The following is a 27,579-nucleotide window of genomic DNA, read 5'->3' as shown; positions in this document are numbered from 1 at the left end:
TGATGATGTCACATATTACATCATTCATGACATGGTCAGTGACATCACTGATGACATCACTGATGACATCTCAAATGACATCACTGATGACAACTCAAATGATATCAATGATGACATCTCAAATGACATCACTGATGACATCACTGATGACAACTCAAATGACATCACTGATGACATCTCATTTGTCATCACTGATCACATCACTCATGTGATAATACAATGAACCTCTTCAGACTCTAATATAACCTTACATACCCTCAGTATAAACAGACACTCACAGACTGTCACTCATCCATGGAGTTACTCACACACCTAGTCAGTCATGCAAAGAATCAATCACACCTCCATTTCCTCAACTATACAGTTATACACATCTTACTTATTCAAACATATAATAACACATATTTACTCTCTTATATAATCCCTGATACAAGCTCACAGTGATCGGTACAGCCACTCACACATTCACTGGCTCTTATGTTCAGTTATTTATATATCTCAACTCTCACATGTATTGTGTTTTACATACGTACTTACTTGCACATGTAGCAATGAGAAATCCATTCACTCACCAACACACCCATGCACAGTCAACCGCCCATATAGCTGTTTCCACATGCACTCTTGAACTCATACTCCTAGTGAATCAACTGCTTACACATCTATGCACAGAGTCACGCACCTCCCAGCCACCCACACACACACTCAGCCTCCCATTCAAATACTTGGGCAACCAATCAATAACCCATATGGCCACTCTTATAGCTACTGATCAACACATGCAGCAGCTTACACAACAACAAACATACTGATGCACGAATTAAGACAGTTTAGTCACTAACCCATGTACTCAGTGAGACACATTTAATCACTCACTCATACAGTCAGTCATGCACCTACTAAATTCTTCATCCAGACACTTATACATCCACTCATTCTTCAATATGTGAAACATATTTAAACTTTACAGACACATACAATCACTGGATGTTGTGATCAGTGATGTCATTTGAGATGTCATCAGTGATGTCATCAGTGATGTCACTGACCATGTCATGAATGATGTAATATGTGACATCATCAGCAGTGGATTGCGGGTGCGCGATATATAGTTAGCGCTTATAGTTAGCTAACTATATATGGAATTTCAATGGTTTTATGCGAGTAAAATAAGGTTTTGTAAATGCTAATTCCTAACTATATATGGCCTATAACCTATGGTTTTTTCATTGAATATATATATATATATATATATATATATATATATATATAATAGTCCCAGGGCATTTAAGAAGGGTAACGCTGGACACCATGCGGGGTCTTTGTGAGAGCAGCAGACGTGAAACCATCATTCCGGCCTCTAGTCAAGTTGTGTGTTTCTATAGTTGTATGTAAACAATGTACAGTACTGTTAAACCAAGTGACCGGCGCAAAGGCCGCCGTCCGCGTGAGATGCCGCGTCACTGTTTAGACCCCGCCGCGCGCTGCCGGTGACGCTCATCATTAATTGACAGGTTTTTTACTAAATCCTGTGACCTCCCTTCCTTCCTAAACACGGCTCGCGGATGCGGAAGCGCGTTGGCTGGTGTTGTCTCAGAGTGATAAGCGGCTCTGGCTTCAGCGAGGGATGCTGCCGCGCGCAGACGGGTCTGGGGTGTGTGTGTGTGCGTTTTATGTGTGCCCTCCTCTCCATGGACACGGCGTGTGGTGTCTTCCCCACGGGAGGAGAGCGCGAGGGACGTGAAAAGTGAGGACTCTGTGTTCACAGTGGGTTGAAGAGGAGAAGCCCCTCGGATAGTGAACAGACCAAGTAAGTTTCTCGAGTCCCGGGAAACTATTGAAAGACCCGAACTTTTGCGTGAGGAGGAAAGAAATTCTAACATGGCAAATTGGGGCTGCAACCATTAAAACAACCATGAAATACAACTATCTGGGGGTATGGTTGTGTTGTTATGTCATATTAGAAAATGTGTATACCCTAGGATGTCTCGCTAGCTAGCTTAGCAGAGAGCACAAGAGAAGCTATAAAAAGGATTAAAGATTGAAAAGTCAGGTTTTTAGGAGCTTTCTGAAGACCTGTAGATAGAAAGCCGATCTAATGTGTATTGGCTAGGGTTTCCACTGTTTGGTTGCTCCAGCACGGAAGTAACTTCCACCCCATTTAGTTTCATTTAATCTGAAGGTGGTGACTTTGTAGGGTCTCTTTGATCTGTGGTTCCTGTTATGGACATGCCAAGAAATGGCTTGTTTTAGAAATTCTGGTTCTGTATCATGCAAGGCCTTAAATGTAAGGCAGCGTGCTTTGAATTTAATACATTTTCTAATCGCCAGCCAGTGCAAATACTTAATGGCTTAAGAGACTGAGTGAAGTTTGGGGAGGTCAAGAAGTGATCTAGCCACAGAGTTCTGTAATGCCAGTAGTCTCCTAATATATTGTGCCTCAAGATTAATGTATAGACCATTACAATAATCCATTTTGGATAGGATTAAAGAAGATATAACTGTTTTTCTGGAGTTAATGGAGAGAAAATAGAGGATTTTTTAATGATTCTGAGAGTGTTGAAGGAGGATGATAGGATTGCGTTGACTTGCTTGCTGAAATGTGATTTGGCAGTGAGTATCACCCCGAGACTCTTGACTTTGGAGGTGGACAAAGGGAACAGGCCCATTTTTGATGGCCAGCTAGCAAGAGTCCAGAATTGGGGATTGTTTCCCAGGAAGATCACCTCTGTTTTATCAGAATTCAATTTAAGGCAGTGCTTGCCCATCCATGTGCCAATATCCCTCATAATTATGAAGCTGAAAGCTGGTATAATTAGCATCATTAGCGGCAGATAGCACAGTCTGCATATCATCTGCTTAGGAGGTGAGAGAAAAGCCAAAGGATTGAATCAGAGGGGCGAGGTCTGTTACATATAAATTTAAAAGAGTGGGGCTAAGTGAAGATCCCCAAGGCAGAGAGAAGGTATTGGAGCTGAAATTCTCCAACTTCACAATGGTTTCCCTGTTTAGGTCTCGGCGTCAACGCGCGGAAGCGCGTCTCCGCCGAGATCTTTTGTCAGCGACTATGCTTCCCAGGAGACAGTCCCGGCCGCGCGCATCCTTCCAGGCGATTTGTAACTGGAACGCGCGCTGTGGCCAGGCGCTGTCTCCTGGGAAGCACACACGCATGCGCATACACACACACACACACACACAGAAGCGGCCACGCACATACATACAGAGTCACCCACCCCCCCTCCGCAGACATACACACACGCGCGCGCGCGCACACACACACACACACACACACACTAGTGCACCCCCCCCTCTCCCCCGCCGTCGCACACATGCATACACACACAACGAGAGAACCGAGCCCCCCCCCCCCCCCCCAGCCATTTGTAAGTTACCAGCTCAATGTTGAGGGACTCCGCTCTCCTTCTGGCATCACGAGACGCTTTCACTCCGCCTTCTCTTCCGGTTACGTACGCAGCCCCGCCCCCGTCACAGGCGACTTTGCCTGACTTCCCGTGTGCGCAGCTTCTTTGAATTAATAACTAGCCAGTGACTCTTTAATAAATAAATGGGACGCACGCCTGGGCCCCGGCCGGGCCTCAGAGGCTCGCTTCCCTCTTTATTATTAAATGGTGCAACTGCTGCTCACCCGCGGGGCCCTGGGCGGGCCTCGAGGCTCTTCATATTAAATAGTGAGTCAGGATGCGTGCGCGCGGCGCACATTTGTCTCCGCGCCGGGTGGGGGCGGGGAGGTAGGAGGGGGAGGGGCGCTGCTGGTTACTAATACCCTGATTGAATTGTTGGTCATGCGCATTGAGCGCACACAATTAAAAGTGGGCATGAGTTTGAGGTGTGGCATTCCAGGACCCAGCCACGCTTCTACGCCAGAGACTGTCCCACATCCGTCACAGGCCATAATTTAAATTAATTAATGTATTATTCGCCCCTGCCTGACTAGCCTTGCCCTGCCTTCTGCTGCCTGCCCAGCCCACTACAGTTCCCTCGTCCTCTTAATATCGTAAGTGTTTGCTTTATGACTAACAGCCGCGAGGGGTTCAGACATTCTGTAGTGCCTGGAACTTTGTTTCGATTTTATTTTGTTGATCTAAGAAATAGAGCAGTAAATAGATTTATTTGTATTTCGCATTGGGTGAGGGCTGTTTAACACCCTCCCCCCTCCCCAATTTGACGAATGTTTAAGAAGGTGTAATAGATATTGCGGTTTGTATTTTTATGTATTTAAAAAAGATAGTAATGTGGTGATGCCTGTTTGGAAGATCCGTTGTGTGCGCCGTGTGGGGGGCTTTCGATATTCGCTGGCGGGTGTTTTTTTGGGTACTTTAGCCAAACGGAGGTCTGGAGTGCCAATTAATAGCAAGATACTGTTCGGACTTTGTTGTGGGGATGGCAGCTGCGTCTTGGAACTCGCTTTCAACGAAATGATGTTGTGCTCCTTTACATAAATGCAGTGTTTAGTTGATGCATTACATCCTTGTAAACATGCATGCTGTTTATCCCAGGACAAATAAAATAACAGCATCGCATTTAGCATGCGCGTCCCTCAGGTGACCTTCATAATTCAGGTTGTTGGTTTTAAACAACCAGTAGCAGTTCCTCAATATTATGGTCACCGGGGGACTGGATTCCAGCTTTCACAGCTACCTACCTAAATACTGTCTGCCACCATTGGGCCCGGTGGAAAGCACGTGCCCAGGAATAACATTTTTACAAGGACTTTCCCTCATAAAATCTTCAGTTGAGGGTGTGCTGGAGCCCCTCTTGAAGCTTCCAAGAAAAGGAGGTGTCCCGCTGTCTGACTGCCCTGTGTGGGCCCCCCATTGTGACCAGGTGACTCATTATTTGGAGACCGACTAGCAGATTTGATTCCAGCAGTCTTATTTTTTAGCGAAGAAACGTAGGCCTAGTTCTTCAAATGCATGGCTTTTTATAATCCAGACAGCCCTCTCTCATTCCCACACGGACATCTTCATTTGTTTTGTGAGTGGACATTGCTGAGTCCATAAACCCCAAGCCAGGAATTCCACCCCCCTGGTCACTGTTTCCCTGGGGTGCACGTACATTACCATAATTGCATGTACATTTTTCAGCCATGCACACATCCAATCTCCATTGTTTGGACGCCGAGACCATTGTAGACTATGCAACCGAACCTTCCTCCCACCGCCATGGAGAAAACCGGATAGGGGGCGGGCGGCATTAGTAAGAAAGTGATCTGCCTCAGTCCCCCATTAGATGCTTTGTTGCATGTACGAGGCTGGATTTCAAAAATGAAAAAAATGCGCAAAAGATGCCTCAGTGTGTGATGTGATATACTGTGCTGGGCGAAGATTTTCTAAATGAGAAATGTCCAGCCCAGTGTACGTGTGCGTATTTGGGTCAGGCACATCAGGTCCTAATGAGAAGAAATAATTTGTTTCGTAATGGAAACTTCCGCCAAATATGCGTGCATTTTGTTTTGTGGTTATCTGTGGGAAATGCGGCGTAGATTTCGAATTAGTGTGCACTTATGACCATAAGTCAGCATTTAAGTCTACGATCCGTGCTCTCCAAGGCAATATGCATTGGGCATTTTCTTTAGTGGGTAAACCTCCCAGCCTGCATAGCACTCCTGTAAATTTATCCTGTCAGGTATAGTGCTAAAAACTGTTAGGCATTGACAAATAAAGGTACATTTATTGGCTAAATAAATGTGGACACAAAAAAAAATGCCATTTGCAATGCCAATAGCTCTAACTTAACAAAAGCCGAGAGCATTGCAGTGCAGAGTAGTGAGTGCAGAGTAGTGAGTGCAGAGTAGTGAGTGCAGAGTAGTGAGTGTGCAGACTGCAGAGTAGTGAGTGCAGAGTAGTGAGTGTGCAGACTGCAAAGTAGTGAGTGCAGAGTAGTGAGTGTGCAGACTGCAAAGTAGTGAGTGCAGAGTAGTGAGTGCAGAGTAGTGAGTGTGCAGAGTCGTGAGTGTGCAGAGTAGTGAGTGTGCAGAGTAGTGAGTGTGCAGAGTAGTGAGTGCAGAGTGCAGAGTAGTGAGTGCAGAGTGCAGAGTAGTGAGTGCAGAGTAGTGAGTGCAGAGTGGTGAGTGTGCAGAGTAGAGAGTGTGCAGACTATTGAGTGCAGAGTTTGAGTGCAGAGTGCAGAGTAGTGAGTGCAGAGTAGTGAGTGCAGAGTAGTGAGTGCAGAGTAGTGAGTGCAGAGTAGTGAGTGCAGAGTAGTGAGTGCAGAGTAGCGAGTGCAGAATGCAGAGTAGTGAGTGCAGAGTGAGTGTGCAGAGCAGTGAGTGCAGGTGCAGAGTGGTGTGTGCTGTTGAGTGCAGAGTGCTGTTATTTATGATTTAAGGAAAAAAAAGAAATGTCATGAGCAATGCCAATAGCTCTACTTTTAATGATGCCGAGACCATTGCATTGTAAATGCTTGTTTTTAGAAAGGATTTAGGTAGCTTCAAGGCTCTACAGGTGAAAAATCGCTGTTGGGTGGTCCACGTTGTCAAAAGCTGCTGATTCAACAGGATCAGAGCTGCAGTTCCTCCTCCATCTAAAATGATCTTAAGTTCATCGGTGGCTTTAATCAGAGTGCTACGTTCTGATCTGAACCCAAATTGTGTAGGGTCCAATAGATATTTATATATTATGAATTGAGTCAGTTGACTATTCATGATTATTTCTATTATTTTAGCTGGGAAAGAGAGTTTAGAAATGGGTCGGTGGTTGGAGGGATCTTCTGGGTCAAGGCTAGGTTTTTTTAAAAGAGGAAGAATGGATGGCCTCTTCCATGTAATGGGGAAGATTTCTGTATTGAACATAGAGTTGAAGATACTTCCCAGAACCTTTGCTATACATTCCGGGATTCATTTTAGCATGGGGAAAGGATTATCCGGAGACCCTGGCTTTGTGGTACAAATAAATTGACGTGACTGGGGTGAAATTACGCAAAGAGGCCAGGGAGATGTTGTTTGTCATATTGTTGTTACCAATGAGGTTATCCACTTTTGAAGTTACCTTTTTGAGAATAGTTGAATACGTTGTAAATTTGATCAACTTTATTCTTGAATTGTTGGACTTTGGTATTGCAAAAGTTTTGACTATCACAGGTTCCTTTGACTTCTGGTTGCTTAGTTAGATTGTTTATCACCTGGAAATGTTCCCTCGCAAAGTTTTAGAGTATTCAATGTGGGAGGTAAAAAATGCTGTTTTTCTTTAGTGTGAAGGACTTTGTATTTAGATAAAGAAAGTCTATATGCTTCTTCTTCATGGAATTCATAATTATGTCTCCATTTCCTCTCGTCGCCTGCAGCTTTTTATTTCTATCTGAAGGGCCTCCGCATACCAAAGCGCTGAGGGCTTTTTTCTGCCTTCTTCATTGAGACTTCAGACCAAGGGCCTTCCTAGCTGCCCTGAAAAAGAAAACCGGAGCCATCATATACTACCTGACCTGTCTCAATAAGATCTTAAACCGAGCCTTGGCTGTACCCATACTGAAGGTCATGAAGGCCTCTCTTCTCCCAGCACTACACTAGGGGCAACAGGCTTTTACTGAGGCCTGCGCCCCCAACCTAGAACACGCTCAATGCATGGCCTACAAGAGAGTATTTCAACTGTCCAGATACATACGGAGGACCAGACTATGCTTGGAACTGGGCCTCCCAAGACAATCCTTCACCTGTGAGGCTGACACCTTAACATTTTATATAAGGGTCCTAAAAGCACCTGCAAACACACACAAAGCTCATCTAAAAGAGACATTTGTGAGCCCTGGGAACCCTTTGCACCAACAATTTAAAAAAGCAATAGCCTCTCTACAATTCAAAGGTTGAGAGTAAAACTCAGACGCTATCACTTAGCTAAAACCAACTTCAAACTTGCTGGACACCAGCTCCTTAAAGTCCTCAAACATCTCCCTTGAACAATTCCTACCTAACAGGGAAGCCGCAGACATACCTTTCAGAAGGTATAAACAGACGGGTCCAGAGAGATATTTTATTTATGCACTTATTAGGCCTACCAGTAGCTGACTTTAACCCATGGGCCCAACTGGGCAAAGAGGGGGCCTGCAGACTCTGCAATTATAAGAAAACAAATCATGGTTACACTTTCTCCACTGTTGTCTCGTCCCCAGATGTCTCCTGAAACCAATTTACCTAAAGAAGGAAACATGCTCTTCCTGGAGGCTTTGTCACTGTGCTTCTCTCACACTGACACAAGATCCCTATCGAGGTGTGGTAAATGTGTTAAGAAGCTTGAGGACCAACATCGACCCCGTCCTGCAGATCCTCACTCTGTTATCTTCTCTCAAAAACTGATAACGGACTATCTCACAGCGAGACCTAGAATTTGGAAATGGCGTGTCAAGGGTCGCCCCTGGTAAGTGCAACACTCTATGAGAGAGAGTGGTCCCTCTTGCCAAACTCCCATCAGTCTCATCGCCAATATGCTTCCCGTATAGGCTCATCCTGACATAATTTTAACCCACCAACACCCTTCGGGCATCAATTATTTGCACTTTGCACTTGAATCGTTTTACCCACTGCCCAAAGCATATCAGTCAGGTTGCTGGGTTTTAGATACTTATATGCAGACTACAACTATGGCTTCTTTTATTATTGTACAATCTCATCTTTGCATCTGGTCAATAATGGATCTCTTTCTTATCTTTTTAATAATTGATTGTATTGTAACATTTTTATGGTTGTAACTAAACAATGAAAATTCTTGGAAATTATAAGGAAGTACCCATACTTCTATTTCTAATGCAAAAATGATATGCAATAGTCATTTTTTAATGATTTTTGTTTTCTTTTTTCGTGAGGGTATGGCTATCTAAGCTACGGCAGTGGACTGTTTTATTTAGTTTTTTGGTGGCATATGCTTGCATTTTTTAAAAATGAACCCTTGCTTATCAAGGCCAGACCTATTGTTCAAGTTCAAGTTCAAAACCACTTTAATCGATTAATAAAAATCATAAAAGTCGGAATACAGAAAATGAGGAATTACATTAATACACATAAAAAGGTTTTAAAAAATATATATATACACATGTGCAATTTTTGTTTTTCTTTTAAAAAACATATTTCATTTGATGTAATAAATGTACAGAAACAATGTCAGTTAGTCTCTCATGTTCAATTTTTTACGACAAATAAAAGCCACTATAAAATGTGCCACTCCAAACATAATTACTGGGGATTCCAATAGCTGCAAATAAAGTAGCGCTGGTTTAACTTGCAGGAATCCCTTTTCCTTTAACAATGGAACAATAAATTTTCTTCTGGCTGACCTATACAAAGGGCAAAAGAACATAAAATGGCTAGTATCCTGCAGTGAAAAGCCATCACACCTGCAAGGGGGTGGCATCCATTGGGTTACACCATGTTTTACAATCAGTAAATAATCTATGTAACTGATTAAATCTAAACTTTGTCAAAACCCAACAATGGAACGGAATCGTTACAATAGTAAGATAAGGTTGGATAGACAAAGTCGAGATCAAAAGTAGTGCCCCCTAACCATAGGTTTTCTTACTTGTTCCATCTCTCACTCCTGCTCTCTAACTTTAATAAAATTTACTTTGATCCATTTTAAATCTGCTTTTACCAGGGCCTCATGGTTTGTGAAGATTTCTGGTCGACGCATGTCCTTGGTGGTTGTTTTAATGTAAGATAGCCACTGGATATCCCTGGCTTTCTCTAGGCTCATGCAGTCCCGCAGTATAAGGTGGTTCAGTGTGAGATTGGGATTCAACCAGAGTTTTACCCATAATAGGATGGGTGCCAGATTAATCATATCAGCAATGTAACCCATACCTAACTCCTGGTGGATTGAGAAAGTGGCTGAAGATTGGGGTAAACCAAGTAGGGCGAGCATAAATTTGTTTTCTTCATTTTGGATTAACTCAGAGTTTTTGTAACCCCAGATTGCTGTCCCATATCTGGCAATGGCGATTCTTTTTGCTCTATAGATGGCCATAATTGCTTCGCAGGGTTTCCCTCCTAATCGCTTTGCAAAGCCCAAGATTGTAGCAGAAGATCCTCTAACAGAGTTAACTTTAGACTTGATTTGGGGGACCCAAGCACCTCTGTCATCAAATACTACACCCAAATATGTAAAAACCTTAACTCTGGAAATCACATTGCCATTACAGTGGAAGCTGGTTGTGCTTTACTTTCTAGCTCCCACTGTCATCACATGCGACTTTCCCACGTTGACCACTAGGTCCAAAGACTTCATAAACTCACCAAAGGAGTTTAATAGCCTTTGGAGGCCCAGAGGTGTCCGGGCTAGAAGGACGGTATTGTCCGAGTACAGGTGTCGGCGTACCTCCCATACGCGGAATATCAAGCGTGGCCTTCCCCAGCGATTCTTCCAGAGAATTAATATACAGTGTGAATAAAATTGGGGCAAGTATACACCCTTGGCGTACCCCCCTCCCTGACCTAAATTTTGCAGAGCAATTACCCTCCTCGGTCATTCTAATTGAGGCATATAGATCTTTGTGTAACTCTGCCAAGAAATACACAAGTTCCTTGTCGAGGCCCAGATCCAGTAGCATTGTCCACAGCCTTGACCTATTGACTAGGTCAAAGGCTGTGGACAAATCCATGAACCCAGCCTCTAGAGGCAACTGTGTACTTATTTATAATTAGGTGCAAGTTAAGGCATTGGTCTTCGGTCCCTCTACCCGCCCTACACCCATATTGGGCGTTAGAGAGGAGGTCTTTCTCTGCAACCCAGCCATCTAATTTTGCCAAAATGACTTTCCCCTAAATTTTAAAGGATGAATCTAAAAGAGATATGGGCCTGTAGCATCTAGGGTCCCCTCTTTGCCCCTTTTTAAATATAGGGATAATTGTTGAACATGACCATGTTGCAGGGAACCCAGAGCTTACTGCGGAATTAAAATCATTTGTTAGAAGTTGGGCCCAATATCTAGGTTTTTCTTTATACATGTCCGTGGGGACGCCATCAGGCCCAGAGGGCTTACCTCCGGATGTGGTCATGATGGCCTTCTCGTCCTCCTCCACAGAGGAACAAATTTGTTGCCCCAATTGGGTAATTGGGTCACCCTCAAAAGGTTCTAGAACCAGGTCACTGCCATATATAGATTTAAAAAGGCCTGACCAATCCTCTTCTGTGATGTTAGCTTCTAGTATACAATTTTCTACGCCAGAGAACAGAGGGGTATTAACAATGGCCCAGAACCTAGAGCTATCCCTCATTGTCAACTTGTCCATAAGGGCTTCCCATGCCTCCCTTTTTAGTTCACGCTTGCACTATAGCTTTATATTCTTTCCTTAACTGTATTACCTGCTGTTTATCCCTAGGTGTTTTTTTAAGGGCCTCCAAAAGCTTTCTATGTGCTCTTGAGCAGTTACTATCAAACCACCCCTTAACAAGGATCTTTTTTTGTCTGGATTTTACCGTAAGTTCCTTGTCCACTAGGCGACAAATGGACTCAAATGAGGAGATTACTTCCCCCCCCTGACTGGATGGATCCTGGCAGATACCTAATTCTTTTACAGCTCTTTGGGTGATAGTATTCGCAAAATTTTCAGGAATAACTTTACTCCACTTCAGCCTCCTACCTTGGTCTGTGGGTTCAAGGGCGGTTACTGCTTCTATATTAGTAGGTTTGTTAAGGAAGTTATTGCTATTGTCTAATTCTAGAGTTACCGGGTTGTGATCGCTAAAAACTGATACAACAGCATTATAAAAAATGACGTGGCTTAATAGTCCCGGGGAAATAAATATATAATCTATAATCGATTTTGATTCCCTCGCAGAATATGTTACAACACGTTCTTTATTATCATGAAATCCTGGTTCATACAGATCAACCCTTGAAATAAGTTCCTCCAACGCCTGCCCTTTAGAACTATGTTCAAAGTGTTGAGCTACTGAATATGCGGGGCCCTCCAGGTCTTGATATTGACAGTTCAAATTGCACACGTGAATATTAAAATCCCTCATTAATATATAATGGACGAAAGTGGTTTGGTTTTCTTTATATCCATTTAAAAAGGATCCAAGTGAGCAGAGGTGCTCATTAGGTTGCCCATCTAGGATAGAATTGTAAAAATGTATTAGCAGAAGTTTGGCATTATCTTTTCTAGTTAATTCCACTATTAAATAGTTATCAGAAGAGGTGTCTAGCTTTTTGATGGTCCCGGCCATATTAACTGATAATAAAAATATAAGACCCCCTTTATCTTTCCCTACCGGCGAGCTACATGCAGGGACGAAATATGAGGAATATCCAGCCATCCAAAAATTACACCCCCTATCCCAGGTCTCCTGTAAAGCTATAGTATCGTATTGTTTTAAAAATTAAGCCAATTGTTATCTTCTCTTTTGGAGCGTAGCCCCGCAATATTCCAGCTGAGTATTTTTACCTTCACCTCCTCCCCCCCCTGACAGATGTTTCTTTATTATCATTTATTTGGGACCTACTATGGGGGGCAACCAGTCAGTCTATTTCTTCCACTTGGGACAAAGGAGAGAAACAGTTATGGAGGACCAGGGCCTCTGAATTCTTACAACTAAGGTCGCTAGGAGGCTTTGGACGTAAACCTGGTTTTACGGTGGCCCAACTATACATTTGCGTTCTACCTGAATAGGGAGGTGAAATGTGCATTGGGTGCCTCGGGTTAGCTGTGTTCCTAAACTGGGAAGGCCTCCCTCCCATAGTACCTGATCCAGTGTCTGGGTAGAAGAAGCCCAATGGTAGTGCTCGTATCCCTTGGTCCTGGGTGTCTAATTGTGAGGCATCCCAAAAAAGGCGAGATGCCTCGTTCGATTTAGCAAAATTAACTATGAGACAATCTCCTTTTGTAGATTTTTTTGTCTGGCCCAACCATCTCACTCGTCTCCCAGTTAAAATGCTATGAGATATATTCTTTTCCCCTGAACAATTTTCGTCACACCAGGTCTTGATGTTTTCGAGTACGGACTCAGATGATTCACTCTCACCAACAGCGAGGGGGGGGATGTTGACCATAAATTTGAATTTGAATTTGAATTTTAACATATTTGTAAAGCGCGCTTATACCGGGACGGTTTCATGGCGCTAGGTAGCGGTGAACCAGTGGACATAGTGACGGAGGCTAAACTGCTAGGGATCTGGAGAACAAGAAGGTCTTAAGATGTTTACGGAATTCCGCATAGGAAGTAGAAGCTCTGAGGGCAAAAGGGAGAGAGTTCCAAAAGGATGGGGCTAGGACCGCAAATCTCGTCCCTCCGGACCTCTTCTTCCTAAAGCGGGGGATTGTCAAGAGGGCCTGGTGAGATGAGCGGAGCTCTCTGGCCGGGAGGTAAGGTGATATGACATCACAAAGAAAGACAGGGGCAGTCCCTGACCTAGCCTGATAAGTCATGCAGCCCAACTTGAAGAGAGCCCTCTCCTTCACCGGTAACCAGTGCAGAGTTTGCAGCAGAGGGGTGGCATGGTGAAATTTAGGGAGTCCGTAAATCAGGCGGGCAGCCTGATTTTGTATCTGTTGAAGGCGGCGGATCAAGTAGTCTGGGGCGCCATTATAGACCACATTCCCATAGTCAAGGCGCGATAGCACCATGGCCATGAGGATAAGCTTAAGGGCGGAAACAGAAAAGAAACGAGAAACCTTACGAATAGTGCGAAGGGAAAAGAAACAGGAGGACACCACTGAGTGAACCTGCGTATGAAGGGAGAGCTGGGAATTGATAAAGATGCCCAGGGTTTTGACCTTTTGGACCGGTAGGGGAGGGGGACCAAGTGAGTCGGGCCAGAACGATGGGGACCAGAGACTGCAACCACTCCCAGTCAGAACCAGTTCGGTTTTGTCGGGATTTAGTTTGAGGTGGTTGCAGTTCATCCAATCTTGGATGAAGAGCATCACCCTCTGGAAATTCTGGGCAGAGGAGGGAAGATGGGAAAGGTTAAAAATAAGTTGGAGGTCGTCGGCGTAATTGAACACCGAGACCTCCATCTGCTGTAAAGAAAAAATAAGGGGTGAGATGTATAAATTAAATAGCAGGGGAGACAAAGAGGAGCCCAGGGGAACGCCGCATGTCACTCTGCGAGGAGGGGCAGCAAAGTCGGCCAGATGGAGAGCCTGCTCCCTGTCCGTTAGAAAGGACCGGAGCCAGGCGTGGGCCGTGCCCCCAATGCCCGCCGCCTCGACACGGGTTAACAGAATGTCATGATCCACCGTGTCGAACGCGGCGGACAGATCTAAGAGGACCAGGGCCTGGGGGAGGCAGATGTCAATGCCCTCCCTCAGTTTGTCCATCACCGAAACTACCACCTTCTCGGTTGAGTGCAGCGGGCGAAAACCTGCCTGACAGGAGGAGAGGCGGCCAGTAGACTCCACAAAGGAGCTCAGAGTCCCGGTAACATGAGCTTCTGAGACCTTCGCCAAGTAAGGCAGAAGGGAAATGGGACGATAATAATAGCAACGTACTGGGTAACCTCCGGGGGCAGATTAATGGTCGGTTGGGTGATCAGGGGTTTACTTGTAATACTTGTAATGGGACCTTTCCTTGTATCTAATTCCCTAGACAATAAAGAACTACCCCGTAACTCAGATCCCTTGTTTGCTTGAATAAGATGGGGGGGTGGAGTATTACCAGGGGGCTCAGCGGGAGCCATTTCCACAGGAATCGAAGGTGCTAGGCTCTCAACCCGCTTACTGGACTTATTGGGAGGCTGAACCCCCAAAGGAGTCATAGTGTCACCCGAGACTACAGTAGATAAGGGGTCTTTAGCTAACATAAAAGTATTTAGGCGTTCGCATTTTTTTAGGATTCCCGCAACACAATCTTTTACTGTCTCAACAATGTCACTCGCAATAGATGTCAGTATAGATTCCACTCTTTCAGTGAGTATAGTTTCCACCATATCCTTGATTGAAGATTCGAGAGGGCTCAGGGTAACTGGGTTTTCAGCTACCAGGTCCTTTTTCTTCCCCTTTTTATGATGGTTTTTACGCTGAGACCTTAGCGGGTTTGTAGTCACTTCAGGAGTGCTATTTCTAGATTCAATGACACAGTTTCCAGGGAGGGGATCTGACAAGGAAAATGCATCAGGTGTGACAGGAGACTTGGGCGTTCAATTGTAATCCTTGGCTCCAGAGGAACCTGAGGTTTTGAAGAGTTACCCCCCTCCTCTATATGAGGGTTGTTATTAACCAGTCCCAGTTCACGTTCAGTGTTCGGTATTTCAGTGGTCAAAGCCCCTACTTCTCTGGTCAAATAGGAGATGATACTGGGAGCATTTCGGGGTACTTTAGCCTTTAATCCCCCTCCATTAGATGGTGAGGGCAATTTACGCTTACCCATGTTAGCAGAATGGCGATGTTAGGGGGAAGGCCCGTCCCGTCCCTCGTCGTCCTTGGACGGCCACAGACGGGCCGCCTCTGCCCGGGCTCCGTCCGGCGCCGTCCGCGCACGTCCCGCGGGGCGGGAGGCGCCCCTCACACTTGTAGCGCCTCCGGGCGCCGGGATGCCGTCACAGGTGTTACGCCGGCGGCCGGGGCAGCTGGGGGATGTAGTTCCCGCTGCGACCAGACCGTCAGGAGTGTAGCCAGCAGCCGGTGCCCTCGCAGCGCGGGTAGGGAAGAGGAGATGTCGTTTTCCCCAGCAATTGTTCCAGCAAGCCGTTTCCCTCACGGCGCGTATCTCTGCGAGTGGCCAGACCTATTGCTTTGTGAGTGTTGACTGGCTCCTTGCACGTGACATTCGCTGCCTTTCGGGGAGGCTAGCACAGGGTCATGTTATGTTTTGTTATGTTATGTTAAAAGAACTTGTAGAGCTCATGTTCACCAGACAGTTTCATGGCGCTAAGGGCGCAGGGGGGAGAAGCATAGCAGAGAACTAGATTAGATCACCATATGCTTGACTAAATAGCTGTGTCTTAAGCAGTTTTCAAAACTGGGCATAGCAAGTCACCGATCTTAAATCCACAGGGAGGGAGTTCCAAAATTGAGGGACCAAGATGGCGAATCTAGAGCCACTGTGCTTCTTGCGTTTGAAAGAGGGTCTTGCCAGCAGGTTCGAGTGGAAGGATTGTAAATCTCGAGAAGGGATGTAGCATTGGATCTTGGTGGAGATGAAGGTTGGACTATTGCCGTGAAGAGCTTTAACCACTTCGACGCTCATGACGAGCTCAGCTCGTCATGAGTTACGCCTGTCGTACGCTCATGACGAGCTGAGCTCGTCATGTAACGCGGTTTTTTTTTAAACTCAGCGCACAGCGGGAAATCGGCCTGCGCGCATGAGGTTAAAGATAGTGCATCCCAGCTTGAAAGCACACCTCTCGGCCACAGGTAGCCAATGTAGATTCTCATAAGAGGTTTGATGTGCTGCCACTTAGGTAGATGAAAAATAAGTCTAGCGGCTTGATTTTGAACCAACTGCAGGCGTCTCAGTTGATAAGCTGGGATGCCAACATACAATGAATTAGCATAGTCCAATCGAGAAATAACCAAGGCTAGGATAACCAAAGTCAAAGCTTCCCTGGACAAGAATCTGCTTTTTTTTTTTATTCCCCGCAGTTGGCACAAACTAGTAGACACCACTGAGCCGATCTGGGCGCTCAGGGACAAGTCTTTGGAAATCATTATTCCCAAACTTTTAGCAGAGCTAAATGGCACAGGGGAGTTACCCAAAGAGGATGGCTAAAAGTTGGAATGCCACAGGTTGGAAGCGCCACCCGTGAGAATCAGCTCGGTTTTATCTGGGTTCAACTTAAGTTGATTTTTATTCATCCAGTCACTAATGAAGATCATGGTGGCTTGAAAGTCGGATACTGAGGAAGCTGAGGAATTGATGTCGAACATCAATTGAAGATCAACAGTATTGTGGTACGTTCCTATCTTCCTTTCTCTCAGTCAGTGAGCGAATTAGGGGACAGAGATACAAATTAAAAAGCAGGGGGGAGAAAGAGGAGCCCTGGGGAACCCCACATGTCAATTCCCTCTTTTTGGAAGAGAAGTTGCCAAGCCGCACCGCTTGAAACCCGTTGCTTATAAAAGAAGAGAGCCACTTCAACGCCAGACCCTGGATCCCAGCCTTGCTGACACAGTCGATATGAATAGTATGATCGACTGTGTTGAATGCAGCTGACAGGTCCAAAAGGACAAGGGCCTGGGGAGTGCCATTGTCGGCGCCATTCCTAAGTTCATCCAAGACTGTCAAAATGACAAATTCCATGGGTCATGGATGCCCCTATTGCTCTTTCCTCTTGCACCCAAGTGTGAAATGCCATAACACAAGCAATTGTGGTTGTCAGGGCCGTTTCTACCATTAGGCAGGACTAGGCAGCCGCCTAGGGCGGCAGAAGGAGGAGGGCGGCAAAAAACATGCGTGCATAAACGTTTATTTGTGCTGTACTCGTTAGAATAAAGCGTACCGCCCATTGAGACTGTGATTAGTGTGAAATGTGATGGCTACCATCGGCTGCACGCATTTAGCGCATCTCGCCTTTTTTTAATAATTGTTATGCTTTGATAATCCTGCCATATATATAGAGATCTACACAGAGGTATCTGTAAAAATATTATAATAAAAAGAGCACGGATGTGCGTTTGGGAAGAAATAGTTTCAGCCCCAGGGCCGGCTAAAAGAGAAACGATTTAGACTTCTAGTTGGAGAGATCTGGAAAAACCTTCGTGAAAGGCAATGCCGAGTGGGCCTGTGAACAAGGTATGTTCAGTTATTTTTGCGGTAACACTTTATATTGTGCTAAACACAGGCATGTGCGACTTTGCATTTACATATCATATTATTCTCAGATTAATGCAACTTTTCAGTCTGCACATTATTTTTTTAAATAATGTATTTCTTTTAGCAATTCCGACAGTACAGTGCAAAAAAAACCACTACAATTGTAGCCATCATCCCAAACACGTAGTAGATCAGGAATATTCCCACTCCCAGGGACCAGTGATTACATAACAGTTCATTAGAAATGTACCATTAGTTTATCCTTCTTCTCAGAAATGCGCCTAACTCCCCATGATTGCCAATAAGCCCTTACCCCTTAGATTCTTAAGTCTGCACAGTTATTTCAGAGAGTAAACCGAATCTAAAGATTAGACGTCACGTAAGAGTGCTTTTCAGGTATAGTGAGAGAGAAAAGCAGCAGGAGAAGAGCTTGAAATACGTAAGTGTTGTCGAGCTGTGAACAGTGCCAGATTTCTATGTATGACTGCAAACCCCCCTACTGTTTTGAGTGTGTTGTCTATATGTTGGATTCTATAACTATCTGAGATGAGGATGTCCAGGATGTGTGTGAAGGAGGGAGGGTGTGCACTAGGTTTCAGTGATGAAGAGGGTATCTAGGTTATGTTGGGGGAAGACTGTAGAGTGCACATTGATAAGCACTCCTCACACAACACCTTCAGTTGATGCTTATCAAGCAGGCAGAAGTATATGCATAACCAAAGGTGGTGATGGACGGAGCGTTGACAATACAAACACTCACCCCAAGTCAACTGATCTGGGTTTAATCCATCACCGTTCTTTAGCTCACTCCACCGCCCCAGTTCAGACATGGCCATATGCAAATCAGTCTGACCCTGTGCCTCATGGGAACAGTCCAGCCCGAACTGCCAAGCCATGTCTTCCCTGGACTGGAATCAAGCTTCCCACTGGATTCAAGATAGCCTGGCTGATGAGGATTATGAATCCGAAACCGGTCCCAGGATGCTTGTTTCCGGTCCAGGGAAGACATGGCTTGGCAGTTCGGGCTGGACTGTTCCCATGAGGCACAGGGTCAGACTGATTTGCATATGGCCATGTCTGAACTGGGGTGGCTGAGTGAGCTAAAGAATGGTGATGGATAAAACCCAGATCAGTTGACTGGGGGTGAGTGTTTGATTTGCTCAAACGCTCCGTCCATCATCCCCTTTTGTATCGCTTTGTTCGCCCTAAATTGGCAGGGTATGATCAGACGTGAGTCCCTTGCTCACTTGGCCACTGGATTCAAGATAGCCTGGCTGATGAGGATTATGAATACGAAACCAGTCCCAGGGTGCTTGTTTCCGGTCCAGGGAAGACATGGCTTGGCAGTTCGGGCTGGACTGTTCCCATAAGGCACAGGGTCAGACTGATTTGCATATGGCCATGTCTGAACTGGGGTGGCTGAGTGAGCTAAAGAATGGTGATGGATTAAACTCAGGTCAGTTGACTGGAGGTGAGTGTTTGATTTGCTCAAACGCTCCGTCCATCCTCACCTTTTGTATCGAGAAGTATATGCATGCCTGAATCCATAACTGGCCCAGAAAAAGATTATCCTTGCATTGCTTGATATCTTGTCTATCTCGCCCCATAACGCAGCATACTATGGGTTGGTTTGATTCTGCATGGGTCTGTGTATCTGCCTGTGTTGGGTGTGATTGTAGGTGGTAGAGGCCAGTAGCCCTACTGTTCTCATCACTCAAGCCCATGATAGCATAACTGAGTTAATACCCTCAGAACAGGGCAAAAATGCTTACATAGCTGCAACAATTGACACAGATGACTTACTTTAACACCATGCGCGCTAGCGGAATTCCGCTCGCACGCTGAGATTTGCGAAAACGCACTTTACGTGACGAGCTGGGCTCGTCATCAGCGTGCGAGGAGGCTACGCCATGACGAGCCCAGCTCGTCATCAGCGTGGAAGGGGTTAATACAGATTTGACAGTCCAGACTAGATAGAGAGGAACCAAAGCCTGCCTCTATTCAACAACACCTGGATGACAGGGAGAAAGAGTGATGCTATTAAAAGGGGGGGGGGAGGGGGGGGGGCTGCATTTTTAAATTCTCGCCTAGGGCGCCAAAACACCTAGAAACGGCCCTGGACTGGTTGTTCAAACACAAATGGCCGCCCACAAGTCAAATTTGTCAACTGTCTCCAAGCACAATATGTACAATTTTTCATGTGTACGATCAACATTCAAGGTACTAATGTAGTTCAGAATGAGGGTCAAGACTCACCTGTTCTAACCCCAGGGCTATTCTTCCAAGCTCTCTCCTTCTTCATGGGTGTGCTGGCCTACATGCCTCACATGTGCGTAGTATTGTGTACAGCATCCATGCCTGCTTCTCTCTTAACTGCATGAGCTTTTTGCTCTCGACTTTTCAATTGCCTACTTGACTCGGTCTTTGGAACCATGACTGCCCAGTCTTGGCAGCACAGCACCCAAACTATGTGCCACCGACGTAAAGTGAGTAGTGTAGCAGTTTACTAAGCATTAAAACCTGTAACCACTGTGTAACCTACAAAAGTAACTTGCAACCTCAACTTTGTAATCTATGCAGCCACGGCGTCTTGCCTATGTGTCTAGACGCAATTACATTCTGCAGTGCATGCATTATAAGCAAATAAACACCAACAAAATAACAGAACAATGGTATCAATATATATATATATATATATATATATATATATATATATATATATATATATATATATATATATATATATATATATATATATATATATATATATATAATAGTCCCAGGGCATTTAAGAAGGGTAACGCTGGACACCATGCGGGGTCATTGTGAGAGCAGCAGACGTGAAACCATCATTCCGGCCTCTAGTCAAGTTGTGTGTTTCTATAGTTGTATGTAAACAATGTACAGTACTGTTAAACCAAGTGACCGGCGCAAAGGCCGCCGTCCGCGTGAGATGCCGCGTCACTGTTTAGACCCCGCCGCGCGCTGCCGGTGACGCTCATCATTAATTGACAGGTTTTTTACTAAATCCTGTGACCTCCCTTCCTTCCTAAACACAGCTCGCGGATGCGGAAGCGCGATGGCTGTTGTCTCAGAGTGATAAGCGTCTCTGGCTTCAGCGAGGGATGCTGCCGCGCGCAGACGGGTCTGGGGTGTGTGTGTGTGCGTTTTATGTGTGCCCTCCTCTCCATGGACACGGCGTGTGGTGTGCTCCCCACGGGAGGAGAGCGCGAGGGACGTGAAAAGTGAGGATTCTGTGTTTACAGTGGGTTGAAGAGGAGAAGCCCCTCGGATAGTAAACAGACCAAGTAAGTTTCTCGAGTCCCGGGAAACTATTGAAAGACCCGAACTTTTGCGTGAGGAGGAGAGGGGGCGGGGGCTTTAGGAGTTCGTGCGGGAAGATGAACTCGGGAACTGTGGGGGGGGTGGGTGGTAACTTCTTAGGGTTGTGTATTTTTTTTCTCGTGAAGTTAATGCAAGGACAGCTGTGCAGCTCTAGACAAACTCAGGATGTGACATCACGCAGGAAAAAAGTGCAAGAGAGCAGGCAGCTTCTTTCTTCATTGGAAACCGTAGGAAGGCAGACTTCCAGGGGCTGGTCACTGCGGAACACGGGGCCCTGGCACAAGGGGGCTCTTAAATCCAGGTCCTGGCTTCAAATCGCGGCGAGGGCTAGTCTGAAAACCACTAATCTGCGAGGAAGGTAAGTGCGAAAGTTTTTCACTGCCAACTTCTTCGAGGTTCCTGGCAGGGGGCGCCGTCCCATGTGCCACCTTGGCAGCAGGTTTAACAGCGACCGATCTTTGCTGTACAAGTAAAGGGACATTTGTGAAAAGCACAGGGCTGCAAGGCACTGTTTCCGAGCTGCCACGGCAGCGACGCGCTGGCAGGGCGAGGCGCCTTATCTTCAAGTTCAGCTGTGAGGTGTGCCCTGGGCTGGGATGGGCATGTGGTGTACGTGGGGCTGGGACGGGAGAGGCAGCTGCCACTGCGGCCCGGGGGCACCTGTGTTGTGAGCGTGGGGCTCCGAGGGGCAGCTGTATGTGGGGGTGGGGCTGTGCTCGTGTGTAGTTACTGAGCCGTATCTCGGGCCGCCTGGAAGAAGCCGAGCGTGTGTAAATATTCCGACGCCCTGCGCTTCCAGTGTAACGCGAACCTGTCATTCTGCTGATGGAAATGTCTAGTCTGACGCAGGGCCCCTCCCCGACTCCCCCGAGGCACGCGACAAGGCAAGGTTTCAACCCTGTCATTAAGCACCAGTCTTCGAGGGGGCTGGCATCTAATGTCATGCTGTGTGCTGTTTAACTCACTCATGTATATGTAATTGTGATGTGTGAATAGTTCTGCTGTGCCACTCTACAAGCACACATTACTGATTATTTCATAAGCTTCTCGTCTCGCAATATGCAGTTGTAGGACACGTGCACACAAGATACCAAGCTAGAAATGTCGGCAAATATATGCAAGTCTGGTGTTTTGTTACAACACAGCCGAACAGTTGAATGCCTGAATGGGTTTTGGGAGGATCCGATTGTAAACTTCTCAACTCTTAATTGAATGAGTAAGAATCCACTTGACTCTTGTGCTTTTAGAATGGTGTATTTATTCTTTATAAAATCAAATGTAGATTATCATTGACTATACAGGTGTACAAGTCCGACTGAGCCAAGGCATCAGACTTTTTTTCTACATTTTTAGGTTGGCCACTAGAAAGGAGGCCCAAGTGTTTGGCAGTTGTTTTTTTAGGTTATATTAAAGTATTTTTCCTTCTTTGTTCTGTGAAATAGTTCTGAAATTACGGTTGTTTTAAGATTCTGCATTTTCTCTAATTCTAAAGGAGGTTGTTTCTTCATAACGTGGTTTCTAACTTTGCTGGCTTATTCCCTCACTTACGCAGTCAAACACTTCAACTTACCCACTCTAACTCACTCACTTTACACTATAGACTCACTCATACTCATGTAGTCAGATACTCGCTCCTTCACTTACTTATTTACTCGCGGAACCACTCTAAATCATGCACCAGCTAACTCAGTGGTTCTTAATATTTTCACTTTTATGGACCAGCACTTAATTGTTACTGGAGCCTGGGGATCTCCCCACTGAATCATTATCAAAATCTGGGGACTCCCACATAGTCATTACTGGAAGCAGAGGACCCTGGCCTACCTATTTTTGATGGTCTGAATCTTAAAAGAGTACACAAAAACTATAGAAAGAAGCTTTCATCAAACAAATACACAATTAAAATATTTTATTAAATTCACAAAGAAACATAAAAAAACAAAATGTAATTTTAATGAGAAGGTTGGAGTTTGTCTAAATTAAATTTAGCCCACTCATTGTTCATTGTTTATTCTGTTTGATGCACGTGCACTGGTCCCACAAATCAATCTGAGGATTCTAAATTAATTTCTAGCCACCAATTTCAAATTCCTAAACATTTCCAGAACATTTTTAAAATGTTCAATTATACATTTTGCTTCTTTATTTATATACACTTTATTAATCTGCTAATATTATTTAACTTTCTAAGTTGTGGTGGACCATCTGAGTAGGTTTTGTGGTCCAACAATGGAAGAAAAGTTTCCTAGGCAGTTCAAATGATACAAATAACATCAATATATTTTCAACATAGCTAGAGGGATAACTAGAACTCAGTGTAAAGGAGAAACTATGTCAAGTCTGATTTGCATATGGCCATGTCTGAACTGGGGTGGTGTGGAGTGCAAAAAAATGATGGATTTAGGCACAGATCTCTGTACTGGGGTGAATGTATGACATTGTTCTGCATTCTGTCCATCAATTGTTGTTGAAGCAATTGTTTAAGACATATGGAAATTCACTTTATTCATATTTATATTAAAAAGTTGACATATAAGAGCAAATCAACATACAATTAGATACATTACAAGTCAAATACGATGTGTTCATTGTTTTGTGTGGTAGCTTAACAGTTAAATCTAAATAATGAAGTTACACGGACATATGATGGATAAACATATATCTCATTTTGACAGACATTTATAGACAGAGGCTGATATAACGTGGCTGTGTGATGAAAAGTCATTTCTCAACGCGCGTTTCGGCACAGGGACTGTCTTCATCAGGAGTACCACAATTAATTTTCAACAAAACAGTGGTATATCGAGCAGATATGCTTCAAAAGAGGAAGGCCATGACAATATCCAGAGCACAGAACCTGAAACTGAGAGTCGGGTAGATAATCAATGTGGGGCACAAACATTAAATGCTATATGCGGGCTTTTTGGGCTGCAAAAGGCCAGGTGCTGCATAGGGGAGAAGGCCTCCCAAAAAAGTGTCATAGGAATAAACTGCAGAATATTTTCAAATGTGCAAGTTAACACTGGGGCCCCAGGAAGGAAGCTCCGGGCAGGACCAGGGTATATTTAATTCAGATAAACAGTTGATTATTTACTGTGGATAACAAGGATTACCGATTTACTAGCTGCATCTATGTGCATGTAGCAGAGGCAACAAATGGACTCCCTACCGGACGACTTTCCGAGGTGAGGGTATGCTGATACAAAAAAGCATGCTTGTAACTGGGAATTCAGACAGGCTGTTCCCAGGCTCTTGTTATTGTCACGCGATGTGCTTCAACCGGGAGGCGCCATGACGGTTTTGTGGTCCTCCAGGGTTCCCTGGACCATGGGTTAAGAAGCACAACTCTAACTCACTGACTGCATGGCTTTCTTATAAACACACTCACTCGTACTCCCATGCATGCACTCACTCATTCAGTTGCTCACTCACAGTGCTTGCTATATTGACATTACACCAGTAGATTTCAGAACCACTCCCTCAAACAATACTCTAAGACTTGTTCATATTTGGTGACTTTCAAGGTAGATAATTAAAAATAGATTTAAATCATTACTTCTGTAGAGACAGTCTTAGCTGTCTATTTGGAACCGACCGATTGTATCCAGTAGAGATTCAGGGTGGGTTTGTTGTTTTTACCGTGCTCATGATTCAGTGGCTATCTTGCCAAATCTCAAGTCTCTGCTCCTAATTTAATTACTTTCCTCCCTATTCTTGTGCTTGTCCTACCCAATGAGCCTTTCTGACTCATTGTGTTTTGATTGATGGAGGTGTATATTTCTATTGCTGGTGTCAGACCTTGTATTGCAGTGCATGTGACACTATTTGTTCTTCTACATTCTGTTGCCTCTTGCTCCCTCCCCATTTCCACTTTCTTTCTATCATTATTTTAAAAAAATGATGAGCACCCTCCCCAGCATCCTCTTGCCCCCAGCCACCTTCCTCCTACCGCCAGCCCGTGTCTATTTCTATTTATGCACTTTGTAGAGCGGATAGTGACCCAGAGGCATCCCAGCACTGAAACTGGGATGCCTCTGGGTCACCCCAGTAGCCCCACCCTGTGGCAGCAAGAGAGCCGGGATGGCAGCCAGGTGGAGATTCGACGACCGAAGTGCTCAGTTGGGGTGTAACGAATGACCAGCCGACATAGGATGGTTGGGCCTCGGCCTTTAGAGTACAGTGGGCAAAGCAGAATGATTTAAATTCCACTCCTTGAGCAATCGAAAGCCAGTGGCGATCTCAGTCCATGTTTAACTTACTGTGATCCTAGAAGTTCCAAGCAATTCACGTGCAGCCGCGTTTTGGGCAGCCTGCAGTTTCTAGATAACTCCTTTGAGAGCCCCCAAGTACAAAGAGTGACCATAGTCCAGGCGCGAGAGGACAAGTGCCTGAACCACCACTCATCTAAGGGTCTGATTAATTAAGGGTTGAATCTTGCACAGCATTCGCAGTATTCCAAAACAAAGGGCCATGGTGTATATGGCCTGAACGTCCATAGATAAAGTATCTTCATGCCACATCCCCAGGCTTTTTATAACAGCCTTAGGGATCGAAGGGAAGCCAAGGCCCATCGGACAGTCTGGAGATGAGTACCTTTCAATATTTTTTAAACCATTGCAAGCCCGTGCAACCAGGCATGCAAGGCACCTATTCTTGAATGTTTTTTCTTATGCTTTAAGAAGAAGAATGCATGTGCACACATGCAAAATAGTAATCTTATAATCATTTTTGTTATTGCAAAAGAAAAACCATTCCATGAAAGCCATCTAGGAATATTTTTTCTTTTGCTTTAAGAACAAATCATTCCAAGACAGCACCCACAAATATATGTGCATGCACACAAATATATGTGCATGCACGCTAGCCAGCTAGAAAAAAACAAACATTGTTAAATCCAACAGGTCTGCCCCGAATTGTTTCAGGTGAGACTTATTTGCCTTTCCATAGCCTGTTTTTCCTGGATTGTATTTGTAATTATAGTCATGCCTAGACTGTATATGAGTGAGAGCCTGGTCCAGAAAAATTTCTTGATGTACTTAATGCTTTAAGCCAGTGGATCTTAACCTTTTGACACCTGTGGATCCCCACTTAATCATTACTAGAACCCAGGGACCCACACTGAATCATTATTAGAATCTAGGGACCACCAATCCGTCTTACCCGATGCCGAAGGCCCCCGCCCTAAGTATTTTTAATCATTTGAACTGCAAAGCAATACACATAAAATACAGAAATAAGCATTCAGCAAACTAATATACAAATTATGAGATTTTTTATCTAATTCACAAACAAATATACAAAAACTAAATGATAGTAGGAAGGTTGGAGCTTTTCTAAATTCAATTGGAACCACCCATCGTCCATACTATATTCTGTTTGAGCACTTGCACTGCGCCCGCTGCTTTGTGATACTTCGCTTTTACTAACCTACGCAAAGTAGCTCAAACCAAAATCCTAGTAAATCCGAGTCTGTATGTAATAACATCTAGTAAAATCCTGATGACTAATGGTGTTTATTACACCCAGATACACTGAACTGACAATTGGGTCGGAGCGTGAAATCTGTGAATAGGAGTCGCAGACAATTGATATTACTATGATTATGCATCTCAGGTGGTTCACTCTGATCTCGGGTTAGGTGCTGTGGCTATCCCATCATCCCAGAAGTCTTTAATTTGTAAAGTATATATGTATATTTTTTTCTCACGAGATTGCTGCAGCCCTGCTGAATTGTGGAGTTGCAGAATTCTGAAGCTGTCTAATTTTGATTTCACCTCCTGCCCCTTTATTCCACCTCCCTACACTTCCTTACTCTTGTAGGTTCTTTTTTCACCTCTGCTTTCTCCCTTTTTTATTTTATGAAACCCTAGCTTAGTGCTGGAACCCACCAACTGGAAACATCTGTACAATTAAGCACTGGCTAGAAGACTGTGGTTTGAGATTAGAAGCTGCAGGTAACCCAGCAGCCCAGGCATGGACCTGCCTGAGCACAAAAGTTGGCAGAAGGAGTGTATTATTTTAAGCACCCATGACGCATGTTTCTTTATGGATTTTCCGTGGTCTCTGAAATAATCTAAACAGTGATGTTACTACTTCACAAAGTGTGTATTCAAATAAACTACTCAGAGCTATGATCTGTTTGCAGATGGTCTTTGTTGTAGTGTGCTTAGGCTGTATCAGTTAAGATGGAGCTGTGGAATTCCTTATGATGCTCAGGTGTTCTGTGGTGTCATTGGGGCTTCTCGAGTTTACAGTTGGTGGCTAGCTGCGCCTGGCATGACTGTAGTGGGGGTTTCTCTCTGGTTCAATAAGCTACCTGCATAATAAGCAGAGCGTCCTGAATTATTAGTCTTGAGCATTCTTGGCACACGTTACCGCCTCCAGAAACCTTCTTTCATAATACGATAGTAAAACATGGTGGTACCCAGCACTGCCTTAACTTACCACTAAGGACATGAAATAGCACCAGTCAAAAATGTTATGAGATCCGGCCATATCTCTTTACAGCTTTGTACTACTTAACCCTTTGTGG

General features: G+C 44.7%; 1 protein-coding gene across 3 annotated transcripts in view; it reads left to right on the top strand.

Annotated features, from left to right (window-relative positions):
• Positions 1–1,589: 1,589 nt before the first annotated feature.
• Positions 1,590–27,579, top strand: part of LOC147747124 (MOB kinase activator 3C) — a 243,447-nt gene continuing 217,457 nt past the window's right edge. The window contains exon 1 of one of the 3 annotated variants that reach the window (XM_086952381.1): positions 1,590–1,810. The gene's annotated coding sequence lies outside the window, so the exon portion shown is untranslated. Of the gene's footprint in view, positions 1,811–20,753; positions 21,011–21,234; positions 21,406–27,579 lie in introns of those variants that run through there. The other 2 variants (XM_086952382.1, XM_086952383.1) reach the window with 2 other exon arrangements.

This window comes from Lissotriton vulgaris, chromosome 1_1 (assembly GCF_964263255.1).
Source record: "Lissotriton vulgaris chromosome 1_1, aLisVul1.2, whole genome shotgun sequence".
NCBI lineage: Eukaryota > Metazoa > Chordata > Amphibia > Caudata > Salamandridae > Lissotriton > Lissotriton vulgaris.
Note: the sequence above shows the minus strand (reverse complement) of the source record. Positions and strands in the feature narration are given on the sequence as shown.